Source organism: Musca vetustissima, unplaced genomic scaffold (assembly GCF_032173495.1).
Source record: "Musca vetustissima isolate MV318-11 ecotype Yass unplaced genomic scaffold, APGP_CSIRO_Mvet_v1 utg267722, whole genome shotgun sequence".
NCBI classification, from domain to species: domain Eukaryota; kingdom Metazoa; phylum Arthropoda; class Insecta; order Diptera; family Muscidae; genus Musca; species Musca vetustissima.
The window spans coordinates 25,137-51,647 of NW_026885045.1; the positions used below are offsets into that span (position 1 = coordinate 25,137).

The 26,511-nt window shown below is 33.1% G+C and overlaps 1 pseudogene; it reads right to left on the reverse strand.

Annotated features, from left to right (window-relative positions):
* Positions 1 to 26,511, reverse strand: LOC133332123 (viral IAP-associated factor homolog; annotated as a pseudogene).

The window sequence follows — 26,511 nt, forward strand, 5'->3', positions numbered from 1 at the left end:
TTATAAATGATTTTTTTGTTGCAATATCTTCTGATAATTGTCTTCCTTTTGCCGATGACGTTCAGTTGTTGATGAAGTGTGATGCTGCTTTCCCGGATGTGATGCAAAGTGTTGTAAATCATGTATGTTTAACGGTGGCAGATTGGATGATGAAAAATAGATTGTCTGTTAATGTAAATATAATAACGCACATATTGAATTTGTTGATTGTATAAAGTGTCTTGGAGTTCTTGTGGATAGTGGGTTTACTTTTGAGGCTCATATTAACTCATTAGTGTCAAAAGTTAACTTTATGTTAAGGAAACTTTATAGCACAGAGCTATGTCTTTCAATTGATACCAAAAAATATGTCGTAAAAGCCTTGATTATGCCGATAATCTTGTACTGTTTAGAAGTTTTTTCAGGAACATTACTCATGATTATATCGAGTTAATCAAATTTTATAAATTATTATTGCCCAGTATTGCTCACTTATTTTATTTTTTATCAATGAAGAATTTATAAATCATTACGTTGTATATAAATTGGAGTAGTTCAAATTCAATTAAATTTTTTTAATGTACGTATGTATGTTAAATTTTTTTATATTTGTGATACAAATTATTTAGATAAAAACACAACTCATTTTTATATATAATAATTTTCCATTCCATTCCTACTGGAGTAGTCATAATCCAATTAATCAAATTTTTTAATCACAATCTATAATAATCAAAAACTTTTTTTTTGTAATTTAATCGGTATAATATTCTTTAGTAGTTCAATATCCCTCCCTTTTACATTTAAGCCGCTTAATACGATAAATTTTATATTTAATTGTGAAATGTATCTTACAGCCTTAAGGTCGAAAGACTGGGTGTTTAAGCGAGAATTGCTATTTAAAATGGTTAAATAGTTAGCCTTTAATTTGAAAGGTCGAAACCGTTGAAATCTGTCTACTCCTCATTATTACATCCTTGTAATAGTATGAGGCTGACAGATTTCAACGGACATTTGTTGACATTTTGCTTTTGCGCCACCTTTAGGCATCTTTGTGTCAACAACATTGTTAGTACTACTTGAACTGGCCACACATATTGTTGAAAACACCAAGGCTTTATTGTAAGCCAGCGTACATATCGTTGTGCCAAAGGTAATATCGTTTACCAACAATAAATATCGGCATTGGTCGACAAACATTTTAATAAAACTATTGTGTTTTATTTATATTTATTTTTTGCTCACGAGTACGCATTGGGCGTACTGACTCAATTGGAGAATCTGTTGCACTATACCTGCCAACCACCCAAGTCCCTATAGTGCGGACTTAACATTTGGTCACTTCGAGCCGCGATACGGATTGGCTTCTTTTGGATAAGACCATTGGGTTGCTGCTATTACAGTCCACAGCATTAATATTAAAATAATTATTGGTACGTATAGTGCAAGTGAGCAAAAACAATAATAATAAAGTGTTTCGTTTGTTTGTGTGGCCGTCGTTACAACGCGTCACGGATTCCCTCCTTTTGTTGACGATCGGTCAAAGTCCATTCGCGGACAGGCATACGGGAATATTTGTACCAAAACAAAAAGTGATAATTCTTCTTTACATTTGGTTACTTTTTGTTTTTCTCTAAATTCGTAGAGAAAATATCGTTTACTTTCTTTAATTTGTTCTTGTAAAATTCGTTGAAGAACTTCGCTTTTATTCCATTTCTATTGATCTTTTATTTTGCATATCATCTACTGCAAAAATACACAAAAATATATTCATATATACGCGTGTGACATACGTACGTTTACAGCCTATTCGTGGCTACCTATTTGTTGATTAACACACGCACGTATAGTTACATACTCCAGCATCGTCGCTTTGTTGTTCGGGCTAGTTGGTCAGCCAGTCGCTTGCATGCAAATAAATATACACACGTATGTAAGCATACATATTACATTTTCGCATATTCCCTTTTCTGTTGTGTCCGTTTTATTGCACGGTCTCCGGCCAGTGTATTATTACACAGTCCCCGGCTGGTATATTAGGACAGTGACACACATTATTATATTTTATGGTAAATATAATATTTGTGTCAGGGAATAATATTTACATAATTTTGGACATTTTAAAATCCAGTGCACCCTACAATCGGTCAATTGGACTTTTGTATAGTGTATGGTGCATATTTAGCATATCGTTGCTTATATTATTTTTTTTGGATTTTAAATATTTATCTTTAATTTTGCGTATCGTTGCAAATTATAAACATTTATCGATTTTTTATTTAATATTTCTTGTGCATTTTAACCATCAATTGGATTTTAGTATCTTGTGAGGTGTATATCTAGCATATTGTTGCTATTTTTTAATTTATTGCAATTTTATTTATTTGTGCATATAGTTGCAGATTATTTCAGTTTTTGATTTTTAATATATATTTACTAATTGTTGTGAATTCTAAAAGTGCTCTATTGTTTAGGGCGTAATTGTGGTATTGCAAATTAATAATTTTGAAGATTTTAATATTTATTTGATTTTTATTTCGATTTTTAATCGTAAAAAAGCTACAATCGGTAGCTGTGTTTTTTTCATTGTCTGCTACAATTGGTAGTTTGCTTGTGGGATTTTGAGCTACAGTTGCACTTTCCTATTTGTTTCCGACCGTTTTAAGGAGAAATATTCTATTTACTGTATTTGGTTAGAATTTTATCTTTTAAGTTTGTTAATTTCGCTATATTTAACTTTTGTTTGTTATTAATTTGAAGACATTTGACATATTTTGTGAATTATTATTTAACTTTTTGAAAGTTTCTATCGTTTCGTTTACATTTCAGTTGATTTCGACATATCTTTTGTCTTTTATTCTCCACTGGCCTTTTTGTTTGAACTTAGAATTATTTCATATTTTTTGTTAATTTGATAAAAATGGCTTTCACCCCTATGAATTTATTTATCCGTGCTTCCACCTCTATTGTGAGATTCACTGCACACTTCGGTGCATTGAAGGAAGAAGAATTGGATATATATGATCTTGAGGTTAGAAGTGAAGAAATTAAAAAAATTGTGGAAATCGGTCGAGGAAACTTTTAATAATTGTCTCCCCCACATTGAAAATCCTGAAGAGCTTGATATGCTATATAGTAAATATGAGGTTTCGTTTAAAGAATATGTGGGTTGTTCTTCGGTTATAAAAAGAATGTTATCTAAGTTAAGGAGTTTGAATAAATTGCCTCTTAACTCTTCTCATAGGAGTTCGGTAGAGTCGTTAACGGAAAATCCCGACAAAATTTCTTCGGAAAACCTTTCGGTAGATGCCACAGTTAAAAACGTGAGCTCTTCGTCCCACACTTCATGTGATGTGGGAACACAGGCATCTAGCTCCACAATAATGAATATTGAGAAAACTAGAATATGCCAAAGCTTTGTCGTAGAGCCTCCAAAAAGAGATAACCTTCATAATCTTGCGATTCCTACCTGTATCGAAATTTTCAGTGGAAATATTATTGATTGACCCACATTCAGAGATTTATTTAGTGCGGTTTATATTAATAACTCCCGACTGACAGACATTGAGCGTCTATGTCATCTGGTGAGTAAAACTAGTGGTGAGGCTCGAGAAATCGTCTCGAAATTTCCTCTAACTCATCGGAGTTTTGAACCTGCGTGGAATGCCTTGAATTCCACTTATGATAATCCACGTTTGATTGTAAATAGCCATTTAAAGAATTTGTTCGGTCTTCCTGTGCTGGATCAGGAAAGTAGTTCGGGACTAAAGTCGCTTCAACGCGGAATTAATAGTTGTCTTTCCGCAATGGCAATCTATGACATACCTACGGATAATTGGGATCCGATCGTGGTATTTCTTTGTTTGCAAAAATTACCCAAATTGACACACGCTTTATGGGAGCAAAGTGTAAAATCCAAATCGTCTCTTTCATCTTGGAAAGAGCTAGATGCATTCTTGACAGAGAGAATTCGTACTCTTCTGTGTTTGCATGAAATGAGAAATGTTAACATTGTGTCAAACTCAAATAATAAAATCAGTTCCGTTTCGCCTCCATGTGCGTCTTCTACACCTCGTTCGTCGTCTAATTCTTGTTGCGTTCTTTGTTCAGAGCAACATACAATACATTATTGCTATCGGTTTGTAAATTGTACACCTGTCGATAGATTGAAATTGGTCAAAAGGCATCGTCTGTGTGTAAATTGTCTTCGTAGGGGACACGAAGTCAAAAATTGTAACAGTCGTACTTGTCGAAAGTGCAATCAGAGACATCATACTCTATTGCACAGAGATAGCTCTATTGTGAGCGCTCCGAGTCAGATGGTGACTCGCACAAACTCGAATTTATCGTCTTCCGCTCCAGCTTTTCGACCTCGATCTTCCACTGTGATTAATCCACCCGCATCTGTCGGCACTGCTATTCGACAGACATTTCACGCTGCACAGATCAAAGTTCTATTGGGAACAGCCATGGTCAATATTGTTAACCATGGTGCTTGTTTTGCTGCTAGGGCGCTTATAGATCCGGCTTCTGAGTCGTCTTTCATTTCCGAGCGACTTCAGAAGAAATTGAAGCTACCGGTCAAATCCACAATTTCGACAATTCGCGGAGTAAATTGTACTGTCGCTACTGCATGTCGAAAAATGTGCTCGTTGAAACTTAGCAGTCGTTCTAATAGGTCTTACAGTTTGGAAACGTCGGCCTTGGTAGTAGATTCCATATCGGGAAATCTTCCATCCTCTTCGATTACATCGGACCTTAAATCGGATTTGTCAAATATAGTTTGGGCAGATCCCGACTTCATTGAATCTCGTCCAGTAGATATTTTGATAGGAGCAGACTTGTATCCACAAATAGTAAAAAATCATAGTTTTCGACTTTCGTCTGGATCGCTGCTCGCTCAAAATACAAAATTCGGCTGGATAATTACTGGTCCTATAACATAAATTCATAAATCGTTGTAAGGCGGCCCTCAATAAACAACACACGATTTGGCTCACATATCGCGGGGTCCCTAATGGCCCTTTCGTTTCGCGGGGTCCCTAATGGCTCATTCGTTTCGCGGGGTCCTTCATGGCTCTATCGTTTCGCGGGGTCCCTAATGGCCCTTTCGTACCACAGGTCCTTTCTGGCCTCACACAACCGCGGGGTCCCTAATGACCCATTCGAACAACAGGTCATTGATGATCTATATAATCGCGGGGTCCCTAATGGCCCTATCGTTAGCATGTAAGCTTGTTATCTGAAAAAAGTAAAAAAATGATGAAAATAAATTGGAAAAAATATTTGAAAGAATGTAAAAGGTTTTGCTCACCATGCACTATGCCGTTATTTATAATTAATTGTATTTGTTAAAACATATGGATGTTTCAAGGGAGGCGGCAAATGTTTAAGCGAGAATTGCTATTTAAAATGGTTAAATAGTTAGCCTTTAATTTGAATGGTCGAAACCGTTTAAATCTGTCTACTCCTCATTATTACATCCTTGTAATAGTATGAGGCTGACAGATTTCAATGGACATTTGTTGACATTTAGCTTTTGCGCCACCTTTTGGGCATCTTTGTGTCAACAACATTGTTAGTACTACTTGAACTTTCGTTGTTACTGACTGGCCACACATATTGTTGAAAACACCAAGGCTTTATTGTAAGCCATATAGTTGTACATCAAGGTAATATCGTTACCAATAAATAAATACTCGGCATTGGTCGAAACCTTTTATTCAAAAACATATCGTGTTTTATTTCTATTTACATATTTTATTTTGGCTCCGGAGTACTATCGTGTACTGGATCTATTAGGAGAGCCTCTCATTGCACTGTACCTGCCAACCACCCAAGTCCCTATAGTGCGGACTTAACACTGGGCACTATGAAATATATAAATAAATAAATAATGTGGAAGGACTATCGATTGGAACCAAACTTTACACAACATATTCGTTTTACCAAACCTAGATTAAGTCTAAGATGGGACCCATCGGTTAATCCCCCACAAATTGTCGAACTTTGGAATTTTTTTCAAATAAAGATGGAGAAATTGGTACCTTTCCAAAAACATTTTCAAAATTGTGCTGAAGATTAAATCATGAAGATTAAATCATTGCGCAACATATAAGCGCAAAGTATGGTTTGTGTTAATATTTTGAAAACTTATGCATTCAATATCAAACTAATGGAATGACTGATTTGATCCAAACATTGCAAATAGTAATATTTTTACGAAAACAAGATTAACATCGAAGATAGGATTCATCCGTCTACTTGTTCAGGTACCTCCTCCACAAAGGGTCAACATTTGAATTTAAATTGACGCGAATTCAAAGGTTCATCGTCTGCACATTGTAAGATTTTACCAAACCAACATTAAATCCGAAGATGGGGTCTATAAACCAAAGTGGTAGCTCTCTACAGATTGTAAACTTGTTATCAAAGCAAATAATAAAACCTTTGTGTGTTACTGACAATCTTTTACTTGTTAAAGGCAGATAACGCCAGATATTTTGCTTTTCAACGTCTTGAATATTTTATTATTTATTGATTACATTTTGGATTTAGTATAAAGATTAGAGCATAGAAAAATATATAACATCAAATAAAACAATTTCTGAGATAACAATGATATTTCTAACAATAATATTGCCAATTTTCGTATTAATTTTAAAGGACGGTGGCGCCAATTGCGTTAATATTAGTTTTCATTAATAATTTTTAATTAATAATAATATATTGTTCTAATGTATAATGTTGTTGGTTTTCTTTTTAGGTCCGATTAACAGTACTCACTGCACCCAAACTTAACCCAGAACTTTTCGAGATTAAGAAGTTCTTGGGACTAACTCTTATAAAATTTGAAGATGCAATTATAGAATTCGATAAATTTTCCGATAGACATCATTTTGAAACACTTGACATATACTTGAAGGCTGTGAAAGTACATTATATAAACCAAATAAAATGGCATGCAGCATCTATACTCGGAAGTGTAGATTTCTTGGGGAACCCACTTGGCTTTGCGAACGATTTGTCCGAAGGTGTATCTGGTTTAATATTCGAGGGTTCAGTGAAAAGCTTAGTAAAGAACGTGACACATGGTATTTCTAATTCAACGGCAAAACTAACAGAAACTATTTCCGATAGTTTGGGAAGAGTGGTATTGGATGAAAGAGATAATGAAACAAGGCAAAAAATATTAGAAGTCAGTTACCCAACAACAGGGGGACACTTGGCTGCTGGTTTAAAAGGCTTTGGATTCGGTCTACTTGGAGGAGTAACAAGTATTGTCCGCCACACATATGTTGGTGCACAAACTGATGGATTTCCAGGGTTTCTCAGTGGACTTGGAAAGGGTCTGGTTGGTACTGTAACAAAACCTTTAATTGGTGTTCTAGATTTGGCTTCAGAAACAGCTAGTGCTGTTAGAGAAACTAGTAGAGGTTCGCATCACTATTTACCTGATCGAAAACGTCTACCAAGGTGTGTGACAGGCGCTCCTGGCGGCCTTTTGCCAAATTACTCGTACAGGCAAAGTAAAGGACAGCAATATCTATACATTATTAACCGCAGAAATTTCTCAGAGAAATTAATATTTTACGAACCTAATTTATGTAATGACAGAGAGGCCAAGTTACGGCTTTTAGTGTCAACGGAATTCATACGAATTTTCTCAAGATGTGAAGAAGATCCGGCAATTATGATTGAATGTCATTTAAGTGAAGTCTTATCGTGCCACTCTCTAACGACAAGCACAAACGCAACAAATTCTTCAAAAGTTATTCCAGTTTATTACATTGAAATATCAACAAACCTACCGAAGGTAACGCGTCCACGTGTTCGCTGTCAAAACGAGGAAGTTGCTGAAAGAGCATCTAGATGTGTAAGTATTAATTTATACATTTAAAATATTGTAAACATTTGCCATAAAAGTTTAGTTAAATGTATATTTCAAATTCACAGAAAACTATCTGTGAGTGTCCGTTCATATGTATACCGGATTTATAATAAGATCTATTACCATGCATTAAACTAAAAAATAAAATTGATCGGGTGCTTACACAGAAAAATTCTAATGAATATATTCATAATTTCATTAATAGTTAATTTTTTCAATATTGTGCCTCGCTTTGAATACAAGTAATACATTTCATTACTATAACACTTATTTTCCTACTTTACTTTACCACTATTTGTGCTAATTTGTCCCCTCTCTCTCCCATTCCTTTTTTCGACAAAAACAAAAAATTTCTCCCAAGAAAAAAAAAAACACAACCATCATTCATTGCTTATCTCCGTCTGTCCCCTTAAATGGTGTTTTTTTTTTTTTTTTTTTTGTTTTGCAACTGTTTCTATAGCTCACAAACTCCTCTTTTGACAAAAATAAAGGTATTCCTCCCAATAAAGGTATTCCTCGTTGTTCGCCTGTATTTTGTTTTGGTATTGTCCTCCGCCCTCTTGGTGTTTGTTAGTTTTGCAACCGTTTGCTTGATTGCTGTTTCTCTTGCTAACAACTGTCGACTCACCACTCACTAGATTGTGGTTATTTTTGCATTCCATTGGTTCTTATTTTAGGCTATCGACCTCTACATTAGTGTTATAAAATCACATACAAAAAAAAAACTTGAGATATGGCAGACATGTCAGATTACTTAGAAATAATACATTATTTTAAACGAATATTAATTTTTACAACATTTAATTTTGCATTTATCAAATAAACCCACTTGTAGTTACGTCTTTTTGTTTTTTGTTAATAGAAGCTCCTTTTTTGACCGCAGACGTGTCAACTTTGTCAACACATGTAGTTTATTGACATTCACAATATTCATTCAAAAAGTCAATTTTCAATTTTTTGTAAGTTACACCTTTTTGCATTTTAGCTGACGATAATTGTGTAGGAGAAGCAAACAACTGTTTTGAATGAAAACTATAAAGATGTCATGTGAAATGAAAAAGTATGCCCGGCTGGGTGATATTGCATATGACGAATAATAGACTAGAATTTTTTTAACAAATTTAGATATTTTGTTTAATGACAGTCATTACAATTAAGTAAAACGTGATTTTTTTTGTTAGTTACGCCTTTTTGCATTTATCAAATAAACCCACTTGTAGTTACGTCTTTTTGTTTTTTGTTAATAGAAGCCCCTTTTTTGACCGCAGACGCGTAAAACTTTGTCAACACACGTAGTTTATTGACATTCACAATATTCATTCAAAATATTTACAATATTCATTCAATATTCAATCAAATTGAAAATTGAAATTTTTTGTTAGTTACGCCTTTTTGCATTTTAGCTAACGATATACTAGTTAGTACTTTGGTAAAAAAATACGTTTGACAAATTCTTTGGTATTTGTGTATAAGCTTCTCGAAGGCAGCAGTAATTATTGTATAGTTTATCATTATCAATTTCCTCAGATATTTAAAGTTTTTGCGGAAGTTTTAGTAAATCTTCCCAAGAATATAGTGGTTTCTTTTTTAATTTCAACAAGTGAAAAAGCGTAAAGTTCTGCCCGGCCGAACTTTGGATACCCTCCACCATAGATATACTGACAGGTACTTGAAATGAAAATATAGGGAACAAAAAGTGACCTTTTTACAAACTGATTATGTAAACCATAATGTACACCAAATACAAATTTCAGCAATTTTTAATGGATATTTATACCCTCAGCCATATGGCTAATGAGGATGTATACACTTTGATACAGTCAAAATGTGCCTCATCGAAATATTGGTTCTAGACCCCATGTTTCTTTGGACCAAATCCGTTTCAGAAAATTTTGATTTCATCCAAACTTTGCCTATCTTATTATTTCTTCCAAACTTAGTTCAAGTTCGAAGATGGGGAATATCGGTCCACTCCTTCTGGTACGTCCCACACAGGGGCTAGGCCTAGGCCTAAATCCGGGCTATAGTTCATTATCGAACCTTACGTTCTAGTTTTTTATCTCGATATCCTCCGCAGATGAAATGATTACAACAGAGTCTTAGAACCAAACCCAAAACGCGGAACAAATTAGATAACTATTTTAATATAAAAAGGGGGTTATATGGGGGCTACCCCAAACAGGGGGCGAATATTTAAAATTTTTTTTGTAGGGAGATTTGTTGCCATATACGAATACAAAATACCAAATTGCAGCGAATTCGGTTGAAAACGGCGCTCTAGAACCCCAAAATAACGAAAATTGGGGGTACCCTTATATGGGGGCTACCCGAAAAATGGGCCCATATTTAAATTTTTTGTGGAGAGATTTGGAACCTATTAAGAACTCAAAATACAAAACTACAGCCAATTCAGTGCAAAAATACTATCAAAACCCCCAAAATACTGATAATTCGGAGGTACCTTTATGTGGGGGCTACCAGAAAGAGTGGACCTATATTTATAATTTGGCTTAAGTCTAGTTTAGGGGCTCCACCCGGATCGCTTTGACCGTAAGTAGTCCTCGTTGTGCTGATTACAGTGATATATATTTTATGTGGGGGAAATGCATACTTCTCGAGATATGGGCCTTGAAAGTTTGGAATATACCTTGGTTAAAACGGCCGTTTTACTGCCACCAAAGCAATATGGGTATCATTTTAAAGGGTTTGAATAGTGCTTTAAAAATAAATAAAATTATATAATACTAGCTGACCCGGCAAACGTTGTTTTGCCTTATCAATATTGGATCAATATATGGTTGGTAAAAAACATTTGCCACTATTTTATGTCAATAAAAAATATTAACTGATATCCCAATGCAGGCCCAAGCACATAACAAATATTTTTTAATAGAAGATCATGTTTTGTTATTGCTCCAACGTTTTTTTTCATTATCTTATATGTCCCTTCTTGAAGGATTCTTAATTACAATGACATTTTGTTCATGTCCAACTGTTCTTTTGATTTTTATATTGAAATCAGTATATAACTCGAAAAATTTTAGATTTGGCATAGAAATTTAGTGGTTTTCGCTCAGTTATAGGTATATTTCATTTTTAAATAAATTGTTAATTAGTTTATATATAGTTTGCTATATATTTTATAAATAGTTTTTGACAGTTATGGGAGAAGAGTTTGGCCAATGTTGACGTCGTAGACCGTCTTTTAATTGTAAATGCCTATTTTATATCTTAACTCTTAATCGTCAAATGTTGTAATCGGATTTGCTATATCCTCATATTTTTAACAACTTGATTTTAATTTAACATTTGAGTAAGTTGCTGTTTAATCCTTTATGACCCAATGTTGCCCATAGGCAACAAAATGTTCTAGAGCTTTTATTTAATACGCGGCAAGTAAATGTATATTTTTGGATTAGATATTTTATGAGCTGATTATAGACGACACATATCAAAATTCTAAAAAAATGAATTTTTTGTTGATATTGGACTTTTATTTATCGGAAATAAGGTACCGTATCTACCGAATGTAACGATGTAGCGACGTCAAATTTTGCTCATATCCTATTTAGGATAATTACATTAAATCTGTGCATATGTACCCTTACAATTGCATGTCAATGTTCACTCGAAGGAACATACTCATGTCTTTCTACAACCTATGCTAAATTTAATTTCATTCGGGCAAATTTAGTGTCGTCTGCGTACCATGGGACACATTTATGGAAAACTATGTATAGTAAAATTGATACATAATATTCTGTACGTCACAAAAATGCGACCTGTACTTTGTTTACAATATAACATGGGCAGACGACAAATTTCGTGCAAATCTAAAGCTATATAGAGCTTTGGTGTACCATTTACATAAACTCGGTCGAAAATATATATGGTAGGTATATCGATTTCTTTTTCCCGAAACTTACCACTCATCATTCTAGGCTCAATTCTGTACGCCATGCCAAATTTCGTGCAAATCGAAGGATATATAGGGACTTTGGTGCACCATTTACATAAAATCGGACGAAAATATATATGTGAGCTATATCTAAAACTGAACCGATTTTCACGAATCTTAGCACACATCATTCTAGACTCAATTAAACACGCTATACCAAATTTCGTGCACTATTTACCTAAAATCGGACGAAAATGTATATGGGAGCTATATCTGAATCTGATCCGATTTTCACGAAATTTAACACACATCGCCCTAGGCTTTATTTAGTACGCAATGCCAAATTTCATGTAAATCGAAAGTTATATAAGGACTTTGGTGCACAATTTACATAAAATCGGACGAAAATATATATGTGAGCTATATCTAAATCTGAACCGATTTTTCCCAATTTTCAATAGGGGTCGTCCTTGGGCCATATAAATGAGCTGTGCCAAATTTCATCCAATTCGAATCAAAAATGCGACCTGTACTTTGTTTAAAATTTAACATGGACAGACGGACATGCATAAATCGACTTAAAAAGTGATTCTGTGCATATTCTCAAAAGGAACCATGTGTCTATCTCGTTTCCTTTCGCCTGTTACAAACGTATGCACAAAGACATAATACCCTATACCACAGTGTGGTGAAGGGTATAAAAATAATACAATTTTGACAAATATGAAAATAGGATTTCATATCCAACAGCTAAAGAAAATAAGACAAAACTTCAAATATCTGACGTGAATACTAATATGTTAATGATCGCATTATTAGTATTAGAACATACATGAACATATAAATTTTCATATACAATAGTTTTTTCATGGCAATGACAATCCAATTAATTGTAGAAAATTTACATATTTTGAGAATTTTCCATAATTGACAATTACTTTAAGATATTATACGCTGCCAATTTTCGCCCAAAATGTGTCCAAAAAGAACTATGAAGGGATGAAATCATAAAAGTTCAATATAAAACGTGTGGAAATGCTAATATCTTCCAAAATATATTTGCAACATTTTCGCGGATTTTTCTCAAAATTTTCTTTCATTGAACCCTTTCAACTTCAATTACAGACTACTAACAGAAACTTTAAGTCAAATCGGTCCAGCCGTTTCTTTAAAATAATTTTTGCAAGATTTTCGCGAATTTTTCTCAAAATTTTCATTCATAAAAACCTTCCCACTGTAATTACCGACAACTGAAAGAAATTTTGAGTGAAATCGGTCCAGCCGTTCTTGCTCCATTTTTATATATATAGATTAACTAAAATTGAAAGAAAAAACATTTGGATTGCGTAGCCATGTATGCGCCTGTCCATAGGTGAAAGTCTTAAGCCCCAGCCGAAGGCCGGCTACTTAAAAAACCTTGAATTTGATTTGAAAATTGCTCTTAAAAAAGGATTTGGATTACGTAGCCATGTATGCGCCTGTCCATAGGTGAAAGTCTTAAGCCCCGGCCGAAGGCCGGCTACATAAAAAACCTTAAATTTGATTTGAAAATTGCTCTTAAAAAAGGATTTGGATTGCGTAGCCATGTATGCGCCTGTCCATAGGTGAAAGTCTTAAGCCCCGGCCGAAGGCCGGCTACTTAAAAAAAACCTAAATTTGATTTGGAAATTGCTCTTAAAAAAGGATTTGGATTGCGTAGCCATGTATGCGCCTGTCCATAGGTGAAAGTCTTAAGCCCCGGCCGAAGGCCGGCTACTTAAAAAACCTAAATTTGATTTGGAAATTGCTCTTAAAAAAGGATTTGGATTGCGTAGCCATGTATGCGGCTGTCCATAGGTGAAAGTCTTAAGCCCCGGCCGAAGGCCGGCTACTTAAAAAACCTTAAATTTGATTTGAAAATTGCTCTTAAAAAAGGATTTGGATTGCGTAGCCATGAGTGCGCCTGTCCATAGGTGAAAGTCTTAAGCCCCGGCCGAAGGCCGGCTACTTAAAAAAACCTAAATTTGATTTGGAAATTGCTCTTAAAAAAGGATTTGGATTGCGTAGCCATGTATGCGCCTGTCTATAGGTGAAAGTCTTAAGCCCCGGCCGAAGGCCGGCTACTTAAAAAACCTTAAATTTGATTTGAAAATTGCTCTTAAAAGGATTTGGATTGCGTAGCCATGTATGCGCATTCGTTGTAAGCTTTAAAATGATACCCATATTGCCTTTGTGGCATTACTAAAACGGCCGTTTTAATCAAGATATGCTCCGAAATTTCAAGGCCCATATCTCGGGAAGTATGCATTTCCCCACATAAAATATATATCACTGTAATCAGTTCAACGAGGACTACTTACGGTAACAATTTCAAAGCGATCCGAGTGGAGCCCCTAAACTAGACTTGTTCCTATAATTTTCTGTGGAGACATTTAGTACCCAATAAGAACCTAATGTACCAAATTTCAGCGAATTCGGTTGAAAACCGCACTCAAGAACCCCAAAATACCGAAAATTGGGGAGTACCCTTATATGGGGGCTACCCGAAAAAAATGGGCCCATATTCATAATTATTTGCGGAGAGATTTGGAACCTATTAAGAACTCAAAATACAAAATTACAGCCAATTCGGTGGAAAACTACGATCAAAACCCCCCAAAATACTGAAAATTCGGAGGTACCGTTATATGGGGGCTACCAGAAAAAGTGGATTTTTTATAAATTTTTTTTTTTTGGAGACATTTTGTACCCAATAAGAACCCAATGTATTCGGATGAAAAACGCACTCAAGATATACACTCATACGCACTCAATATACTGAAATGACAAAAACGGAATGACAAAATTAATTAATAAAATGCGATTTAAAAAAAAGAGTCATTTCCAAAGTCGTAGCGATTTTCTAAATAGCTGACCGCTGTTTGGCAAAGGCCTGTTACGAATGTGGCCAAGTGAGAAATGAACCAAGGAAGTTTGTGGAACATCATTGGCAATACCCGAGAGTACCATGGCAAGGAATCCACATTGATTATGGGGATCCCTTTGTGGGATTAATGTTACTGGTAGTTACTGACGCATACAGTAAATGGGGTGAAGTTAAGACAACATCATCGACTTCATCAGCTGGCACAATTAATGCCTTAGAGGAGCTCTTACGGAGTTCCAATTACAATCGTGTCCGACAATGGTACAGGCTTTGTATCTGAAGAGTTCAAGGATTACTTGACAAGAATTGGATTCAAATACCACCGATCTACTGCGCCATACCACCCTTCTTATATTCTAAACTTTAACTCCTTGTACTAAATCTTCTTTTTAACAATAAAACACAATGTTCTAGTAAATACAGTAGAACTTCGATAATTCGTAATTCAAGGAACCAGCAAATTTTTACGAATTATCGAAGATTACGAATTATCGAGATTACGAATTTACGAGGTTACTGTTAAAATAAAAAATACGAATATCGAGGTTTTTCGAGGGGACCAAAATGCGTGTAAATTTTACGAAATATCGAGATTTTTTCAAGAGACCGACAGTTTGTTACGAATTATCGAAGATTACGAATTATCGAAGTTCTACTGTATTGAATTTAATACATATAGTGTTGTATAATATACCACATTACCCACATATTTTCTTAACACTAGATTTACTGATGTTGAGTACATAACTAATTTTCGTAAAGTGAACCAATTTAACTCACACCTTAAAATTTAAATAAAATGTTCGTGATCATAGAAATCTTTTTTCATATAAACTCAATTTTTATATACGCAGCGTTCCTACTCATTGCTTTCGGCCAAAACAAGACCGGACTTTTTGGATCGGATTTTCAACCGAATTGGCTGTAATTTTGTATTTTGGATTTTCATTGTATATCACATCTACGTACGAAAAAAAGTCTACGAAAAACGCGCCATCTAACGCATTGTCTAGTCGTAAAGCTCGGCACATGGGGCCACATTCGGCATTCGCGTTTTCGATATGAAGCTCTTACAGTACATCACTAGATTCGATACATAGGTATCGAATATCAAAATAAATAACAGTCGCAAAGTTTGATAACTCTAGCTAATAAACTTATTTAGATGCACGTTTTTTTTATTTTTTACAGATTTTTTTGTAATATTTCCATTCCATTTCTTAAGTAGTTCGTGTATAAAACATTTAAATTTTTAAGGCAGCATTATTAAAATGTAGTTAATTACAATTTACATTCTTATAAAAATAATTAAAAATATATGATTTTTAGAAGATTGATAGAAATTAATGAAAAAACTATAAAAAGTATACCTTCGGGGTAGTTTCGGCCTTTTGAAGTGGGCACATTCGGCCATATACAGATAGTGCAATATTATTTCCATAAAATGTTTTTGAGTTTGTCTTTACAAATAATCCCTTAATATAGTATGAAATTACATATTCATTACATATAAGACCAAAAATGTTTGCATTGGCGAAAATGCGATAGAAAAAAGTTATTACTAATGGTGTGTGTGACCTTGCGCCAAACTTTGAGCCGCATATTAAAACAAAATGGAACATTTTGAGGACCTGATAAAAAGGCTTTGACTATGGTGCCGAATGTGCCCATCAAATGCCGAAGCTACCCCGGGTAGGGGCACATTTGACTTTTTTACAAAACTGTAAAAATGTTTAACTAATACTAATCTATATATAAAAGAGTTGCGTTATAAGTGACGAAACGGCTAAAGCTAGAAACTTGAAATTTGGCATGTATGTTGGCTTTGGTGCGGAGGCGTGTGATAAGGCGGGGTTTTTGGAAATTCGTACTAAAAATTACTAAAAACTATATTATGCGGGAACGGTTAGATGTAAAACTCTGAAATTTGTTATGCAGCTTTGCCTACGATAAGCGAAGTGGAATGTGTGAAAATTTGTTTCAATTTAGTACTAAAAGGTACTAAATATTTTATTTGAATGGATTCGGTAGAGATACATATCTGAAACTTGGTATGCAGCTTATAATATTAAAAATAGAATTCGGCGCAAAAATATTTTTTGGAAATTAGTGCTAAAATGGTACTAAAAAGTACTAAAAACTTTATTACTGCAGAACGCTTGGATATAGAACTCTGAAATTTGGTACGCAGCTTCGCCTACGACGATCGAATTTTGGAATTTAGTACTCATAAGTATTAAAAAGCACTGAATATTATATTTGAATGGAACCGCTAGAGATACATATATAAAATTTGGTATGTAGACTAAGATATTACACATATAATGTTCAGCAAACATATTTTTAGAACTTTGTACTAAAATGGTACTTAAAACTGTATTACGCCGGAACGGTTTTAATAAGGAAGCTATTTTAAATAGAAATTTTGTTCATAAATATTCTTTAAATTGGTACTAAATACTATATTATAATGTGAATGGTCAGAATAGAAATATACTAAATATTTGTACTAAGAGTGGACAATTTATGTGAGCAAGAAAATAGTGTATTCGTAAAGTTTTGTATTAAACGGATTCTAAAAGGCATGGAAATACTAAATTCTTAACAAATGGATCTAAAAATGCCACTGAGCAAACATTTCTACATAAATAAATTTCTACATATCCAGGAATATGTTCTAAAAGGTACTGCGGTACGGGTGGGGATAGAATTCTGAAATTTGGTACAAAGCATTTTGTATGAAAAACAATGCTTCGCATTAAATATAATACTTAATTTGTTTTTGGAAATTCACACTAAAAATAGTATAAAGAGGCAATGGTGTTCGAATGTTGTTCGAAAATGTGTACTAAAAATTACGGACATTTACAGTTGAAATATAATTTCCAAGCCAACATTGACCTATACTGGTTTAAACTTCCGATGTAGTGAAACAGACGGGACTTAATATACAAATAAGTAATCCTATACAAAAAAGCCACTGAGTACCGGAAGTAATAAAGTGTTTTTTGTGTATTTTAACTATAAATTTAAAAGATCCGCTAACAAAGTAGTGGGCATATGCTAGTATATTATATGTTTTTGGTACTAGTTTTTATAACTAAGTATCAGGAAAATAATCAATCATAAAGTTTTTATATATGTTGAATAAGTACTGAGAAATAAAGCTCTAAACAAAAAGTGCCGAAGGTGCCCCAGTCTCCCCTACATCACGTCATAGATACAACTGAAGCTGTTTATAGCCAGTCGTATGCTAGTATTATGATGAAGGCAACTACTGAAGACAGAAAGGGCATATTGGAAGGAGCAATAACTCCTAAAACTATGAGTGTTGCTATCCCTTGTCTGGCGAAAACTACTCATGGAATACAGGAGTTATTACTTCCTATATCTGGTGAATCTTCAGTGGCTTTAACTGGTAAAATAACACAATCTTCCCAAAGACCATTAGTAACGGTTTGCACCGGATACTACGGTTGATGATATAAACTATTATATTAAATAAAAAATTTAAGGAAGTTACTTTTTACGATGCTATATGCTTCCATCAGTGATGGCTTTCTCATTGCAGTTGATGCCAAATATTCTAACATCTTCTAACTTTATTCAATTAAATCATATATCTGATTAATATGCTATATGTAAAGTAGCTTCAATTGCCAGAATCAGAAGCTCTTAATCCTTTGACATGTAATGTGAATTTAAATTAATCTACTTCTGAAATTATTAGTCGGTTTTGTGACATTAATCCCCAAAAAAATAATTTATTAAATAATCATGAGAGATTCATTTTGAATTAATAGGAATACCTCCCATTAGCATTCCTGAAGATAGTTATCGCCCATAATTATTTAATTTCTGACAATTCTTTAAATTCATTCAAAACTACTTTTAGCTGAAAAAAACAAGCTTTAGCAAACTTAACTCATCTCATTTGTAAATTTGACCGCTATATGCATTTGTAAGAGTCATATTGATCTCGAGTTTACAATATATACATTTTATGTTATGCTAAACTAATTTATTTCCGAATGTGTTTCTACTGTTAGAACGCGTTTAGCATTTTTTGTTATCGCGTTTACGCATGCAAAAGGTTTAAAAGTTAAACTTCAAATTAGTATTATCGTTTACTTGTGGTTGTTATATTTTCTATAACACATAAAGCGACGGATGACTCAACGCGACATTCAACATTCTGCTTAGACCTTGATAGACACTCATGGAATACACGCGAACTGTCAAACATAAAAAAATCAAAAAATTAACTTTTTAGAAAATATAAAAAATTTGACTCTTCTATAGACTATTCTACCTATTCTGTTGCTAAATGAACTTTCACTTTATAAATTGAGGCTTGGCTTGAGTATAGATTTAGTAAATTGGATATCAACATAGGTCACAACTAGTTTTGTTTGAGGGATGTCTTTCAAAATCTATTAATGTTCCATCAGTTGTTCCGCAATGAATTCACATAGGCGGGATTCTATTTCTATTGTTTGTAAATGATTTGCAAGTTCTGTATCGCATTCCAAATTGCTAATGTATGCAGATGATGTCAAGTTGTTCATTACCCATCTTTCGGAAAACCAAGCTGAATTACTTCAGCATGACTTAAATAGGTAATTTCAAAGTTGCAGCTTAAATTGTATGGACTTGAATTTAAACAAATGTAAACATATGGCTTTTTCTAGAAATACTTCTTTGATAAGATAAAATATATAGAATTTTTGGTTGATTTTGGTATTTTAATGGATCCAAAATTAAATTCTAAAAATCATGTTATATCTATGGTAAATAAATCCCAAGGTGTCTTAGGATTTATAAAACCGTGGGCTAAAAAATTCTCCGATCCATATATAACGAAACAACTATTTACGTCTCTGGTTTGACATATATTAGAATACGGTTCTGTTGTAAAATCGAATTAGTGCAGAAACAATTTCTAGTTTTTGTTTTGTGTTGCCATCTTACACTATCAGGTTAAAAAAATTCGATTGTCTACATTAAAAAGTAGACGTAGTATGTTGAATACAATGATGGTGTTAAAAATATTAGTTTTAGAATAAATGTTCTATGGGCATTTTACTTAGTCACTTAATAATTTTGTATACTCTAATGTAGGTTTTTGTATGAGCGTAGAACTTATAAATTCTAATATTTTTTAAACGAGTAGTGAAACATAATATCAAACTGACTGTTGAAGTAGATTCTGTAACTGAGTTTCTATTCCACTCTCAAACATGGGACTCTCGACATGGGAAAGGCGATAAAAAAAAATAGAAAGCTCAAACCCCTACCAATATTCTTCGTGTTTATATTTATTTACTTGCTTTATATTTAGTGATTTCAGACGCTAAATTTTAAACTCGTTGAGTATATTATTTTATTTTCAAAGTGTGAAGTTTGTGATTTACACCGATTTTAAAAAAACACATGCCATCAATCTTATATATGTAATATCGAACCATATTAATAGATTATTATTAAAGACAAACCCAGAAAAAGTGTATACAAGTAATATGGCACATTCCGTATATGGCCGAATGTACCCCACTTTAATATGCCGAATGTACCCCAAAGGTACTTTCTATAGTTTTTTTCGTTTTTTTCTATTATCTATATATATAAAAATGGAGCAAGAAAAATGTATACTAACGCATCAATTGAGAACGGCTGGACCGATTTCACTCAAAATTTCTTTCAGTTGTCGGTAATTACAGTGGGAAGGTTTTTATGAAAGAAAATTTTGAGAAAAATTCGCGAAAATCTTGCAAAAATTATTTTAAAGAAACGGCTGGACCGATTTGACTTAAAGTTTCTGTTAGTAGTCTGTAATTGAAGTTGAAAGGGTTCAATGAAAGAAAATTTTGAGAAAAATCCGCGAAAATGTTGCAAATATATTTTGGAAGATATTAGCATTTCCACACGTTTTATATTGAACTTTTATGATTTCATCCCTTCATAGTTCTTTTTGGACACATTTTGGGCGAAAATTGGCAGCGTATAATATCTTAAAGTAATTGTCAATTATGGAAAATTCTCAAAATATGTAAATTTTCTACAATTAATTGGATTGTCATTGCCATGAAAAAACTATTGTATATGAAAATTTATATGTTCATGTATGTTCTAATACTAATAATGCGATCATTAACATATTAGTATTCACGTCAGATATTTGAAGTTTTGTCTTATTTTCTTTAGCTGTTGGATATGAAGTCCTATTTTCATATTTGTCAAAATTGTATTATTTTTATACCCTTCACCACACTGTGGTATAGGGTATTATGTCTTTGTGCATACGTTTGTAACAGGCGAAAGGAAACGAGATAGACACATGGTTCCTTTTGAGAATATGCACAGAATCACTTTTTAAGTCGATTTATGCATGTCCGTCTGTCCATGTTAAATTGTAAACAAAGTACAGGTCGCATTTTTGATTCGAATTGGATGAAATTTGGCACAGCTCATTTATATGGCCCAAGGACGACCCCTATTGAAATTGGGAAAAATCGGTTCAGATTTAGATATAGCTCACATATATATTTTCGTCCGATTTTATGTAAATTGTGCACCAAAGTCCTTATATAACTTTCGATTTACATGAAATTTGGCATAGCGTACTAAATAAAGCCTAGGGCGATGTGTGTTAAATTTCGTGAAAATCGGATCAGATTCAGATAAAGCTCCCATATACATTTTCGTCCGATTTTAGGTAAATAGTGCACGAAATTTGGTATAGCGTGTTTAATTGAGTCTAGAATGATGTGTGCTAAGACTCGTGAAAATCGGTTCAGTTTTAGATATAGCTCACATATATATTTTCGTCCGATTTTATGTAAATGGTGCACCAAAGTCCCTATATATCCTTCGATTTGCACGAAATTTGGCATGGCGTACAGAATTGAGCCTAGAATGATGAGTGGTAAGTTTCGGGAAAAAAAATTCGATATACCTACCATATATATTTTCGTCCGAGTTTATGTAAATGGTACACCAAAGCTCTATATAGCTTTAGATTTGGACGAAATTTGTCTGTCTGCCCATGTTATATTGTAAACAAAGTACAGGTCGCATTTTTGTGACGTACAGAATATTATGTATCAATTTTACTATACATAGTTTTCCATAAATGTGTCCCATGGTACGCAGACGACACTAAATTTGCCCGAATGAAATTAAATTTAGCATAGGTTGTAGAAAGACATGAGTATGTTCCTTCGAGTGAACATTGACATGCAATTGTAAGGGTACATATGCACAGATTTAATGTAACTATCCTAAATAGGATATGAACAAAATTTGACGTCGCTACATCGTTACATTCGGTAGATACGGTACCTTATTTCCGATAAATAAAAGTCCAATATCAACAAAAAATTCATTTTTTTAGAATTTTGATATGTGTCGTCTATAATCAGCTCATAAAATATGTAATCCAAAAATATACATTTACTTGCCGCGTATTAAATAAAAGCTCTAGAACATTTTGTTGCCTATGGGCAACATTGGGCCATAAAGGATTAAACAGCAACTTACTCAAATGTTAAATTAAAATCAAGTTGTTAAAAATATGAGGATATAGCAAATCCGATTACAACATTTGACGATTAAGAGTTAAGATATAAAATAGGCATTTACAATTAAAAGACGGTCTACGTCGTCAACATTGGCCAAACTCATCTCCCATAACTGTCAAAAACTATTTATAAAATATATAGCAAACTATATATAAACTAATTAACAATTTATTTAAAAATGAAATATACCTATAACTGAGCGAAAACCACTAAATTTCTATGCCAAATCTAAAATTTTTCGAGTTATATACTGATTTCAATATAAAAATCAAAAGAACAGTTGGACATGAACAAAATGTCATTGTAATTAAGAATCCTTCAAGAAGGGACATATAAGATAATGAAAAAACGTTGGAGCAATAACAAAACATGATCTTCTATTAAAAAATATTTGTTATGTGCTTGGGCCTGTATTGGGATATCAGTTAATACTTTTTATTGACATAAAATTAGTGGCAAATGTTTTTTACCAACCATATATTGATCCAATATTGATAAGGCAAAACAACGTTTCCCGGGTCAGCTAGTTCTTATTATATATTTATAAGAATATACATTGTAATCAATTACTTTATATTTATACTGCCTTAAAATTTTAAAAGTTTACGAAATGGAATGGAAATATTACAAAACCAAAAAAGGAACGTGCATCTAAATAAGCTTATTAACTACAGATTTCAAACTTTGTGACAGTTATTCATTTTTGTATTCGATACCTTTGGATCAAAGCTAGTGATGAATAACGAGTGCTTCATATCGAAAACGTCATCGCCGAATGTATCTAAGTCTCCCCTACATATATAAATATTCTTAATGACTCAGAAAATGAAATTGAATTAATTAAACACTATATAAGTAATGATTAATTATCTATATATATATATACGTGTATGTTCGTGATCGCTAAACTCAAAAACTACTGCACCGATTTTGACAAAATTTAATGTACAGGCTCTATGGGGCGTGAAGAGTGTTTCTGTGTAGTTTTAGGTTCATCCGACAGATGGCGCAATATTTAGTATTTTTGTGTTTTTGCACCGTAACTCAAGAACCACTGTACCGATTTTGACCAATCTTTATGTATATGCTTTATGAGGCGTGGTGAGTGTTTCTGTTTAATTTTATGTTTGCCCGACAGATGGCGCTCTATATAGTTTCTTTACGTTTTGCCCGATTAGAGATTGGGTGCTTAATCGACATTAAGTACTCCGACACCAATTCATACATAACCTGTTTTCGTGAGTAGCGCGTGGGAGTGAAATGAAAAAAAATAAGTAACTCATCATGTTGAGAACGGAGGGACCAATTGGACTAAAAATTTTTTTAAATATCTTTAATTGAAATGGGAAGGATTTTATAAAAGAAAATTTTGAGAAAAATACTTGAAAAACATATTTTGAAAGAGTAGCGACTTGCCTACCATTACGTGGGCTATGTAGCATAAAGTGATACTATACCGACAATTTACAGAGAAGTTCCTTTCAAAGTACCTAAAATTACACTATGCAACATATGGACCAAAGATAAGGAGGCTTAAAAACTCACAATAATTGTGAGCCAATTGTTTTTTTTTTTTTTTTTTTTTTTTGTATAAAACCTGGCATACCAAAATGTAGGATATACAAAATATCCATTTAAAATGTTCAATAAATGCTACAAAAGATTACAAATACCTCAACAACTTAGCTAGCTATGGAAGGTGTTTTTTAACATTTTCTTTTATTCGGGAAGTATTTATATGAATTCGAATCCTACATGGAGAAAATTGTGCATTAGATTCTTTATATATTTTTCTTAATGTGAAAAATGTTTCCATTGAGAACGACTGCACCAATTTGACTCAAATTTGCCTACGGTTGAAAAAGTTTTACCAAAGAAAATTTGGAATGTTGTGTTATTTACACCTTTTATAACTCAAGGACGATTGCACCAATTTTGATTCAAAGGACTTATGAATTGACTTATGTATACTAAATTATCTCTTGAGGTAAGAGTAGTTAGATCAAAACTTGACCTTCTCCTGAAAAATGTTTGGTGGAATAAGTTCGACAAATTGATAAACTGAAATACCACACATACTGACATAATGTAATATTTAACAATAACAATATTTCTTAAAATATTACCGTAGTGAGGAAAATATTATGCGTATTTGTTATACCGGAAATTTGACATAAATAAAATGGTAAATATTTTTTAAATTTATTTTTTTTTCATGAATTCTTTAATTTTTACCAAACCAATTCTGATACGGCAAAACAACCTTTGCCGGGTCTGCTATAAAATATGAAAATAATAAAAAATTAATCAAATATTATATATCGTTAGCTAAAATGCAAAAGGGGTAACTAACAAAAGCATAATTGTGTAGGAGAAGCAAAAAACAGTTTTGAATGAAAACTATAAACATGTCATGTGAAATGAAAAAGTATGCCCGGCGGGGTGATATTGCATATGACGAATAATAGACTATATTTTTTTTAAGAAATTTAGTTATTTAGTTTAATGGCAGTCATAACAATTAAGTAAAAAATTTTGAATTTGAATTTTGAAAATGAATTTTTTGTTAGTTACGCCTTTTTGCATTTATCAATAAACCCACTTGTAGTTAAGTCTTTTTGTTTTTGTTAATAGAAGCTCCATTTTTGACCGCAGACGTGTAAAACTTTGTCAACACATGTAGTTTATTGACATTCACAATATTCATTCAAAAAGTCAATTTTCAATTTTTTGTTAGTTACGCCTTTTTGCATTTTAGCTGACGATATCCTATTTAATATACAATAGTCAAGAATGCACATTGAATAAATAAAAACTTTTTTAATGTTTTAGTTTTAAATTTATTTTAATGTTGAGGCAATAAGTTCATATTTTACAATTTTACAGGAGAGACAAATATAGCCAGCGACATGTGATAAATTTGTTACAATAACAAATTAATAAATGTATATATTAGTTTTGTTGTTGATTTGTCAATTTCCGAAATTTCACAAAGTTTCGTGATCAAATACTAAAACTGAAAAAATAGTGGCAAAAAATCAACAATGAACGGCTTAGATTTCGCACCAGTGTATATGTTGTTATTTTAAATAGGCATGGAAATCCGAGGTTAATCCTATAATTGTATATGCGGATAATGTCAGGCTTTGTTTCTGAAACTAGCAATACCCAAACACTCCTTATGTTTTTTGACCCTAAGCAACAACACATAGCAATGTGTAAAATGTGCGTTGTAATCTGTTAGCTTATGTAATATCATATAAATTATATATGTGAATAACATATTTATCCTAAAAGTATAAAAACTGTAGAGAGATACAAACCTACATTATTACAATACACTATGGAACTAATTCAGTATTTTATTGGCAAAAAAAAAAACATTTTCCGAAGTGCTATCACTAAATTTGGTGTGTAGAAATATAATACATAATAGGAAAAAGGAAGCGCTAGTCAATTCTAATATTCGAAAATTTTCACAACAATTCGGGTTGCAATTGAGCTGGAAGTCTTCATATAGAAGAGCTTGAGGTCTTCGGGTTGCAATTCTTACTACCAAAAACTATTAGTTTTAGCCAAGTTTTAAAAGTAGTCCCCATTTAACGTTACCTCCCAATTTTTTCCTTATATTTTTTTTATTATAAAAAATATATGTATGTGACTCAAGACATTTAAATAAAACAAAACCAATATTTGTTGTTTCCTAATCGAAATCAATTTGATTTTCCAAATCGGCAAACATTTTATCCTTAATACTGCACCTGCTTGTCCCAACATATATTCCAATTCATCATGTGTAAAAACTGACACAATTCCAAGGGACCAACATATTGTTTTCTCAGTTGTCCCTCAAAGTAAACGAACACAGTTGGGCAATTCTTTTCGGGGAAATTGGGTATACATGTGGATAACGTGCAGCCAATGCCTGCATGTGATGGTGGATAAGTGAACACAGTGGCACACCATTGGCATATAGATGCAATACTACCCATATTCACTCACAAGCTTTGGTCACCTCATCGACATAATCACAGCCAGCAATTTCACATACTGTATCAAATTTAGCTTACTCGACGAATGGTCTCATTTCGCCTATACGTTGTTGACGATACAGTTCGAGGACTTCTTCATCTTCGGACTTTTCCAGTTCATCTAATTCATCCAGGTTCATGTCTTCCATATTTTTACGTTCACCAACCAGGTCGGTACGTTTTTGTATGGTCTCATCAATCATGCATGCCTTTGGCACGCAAGACAT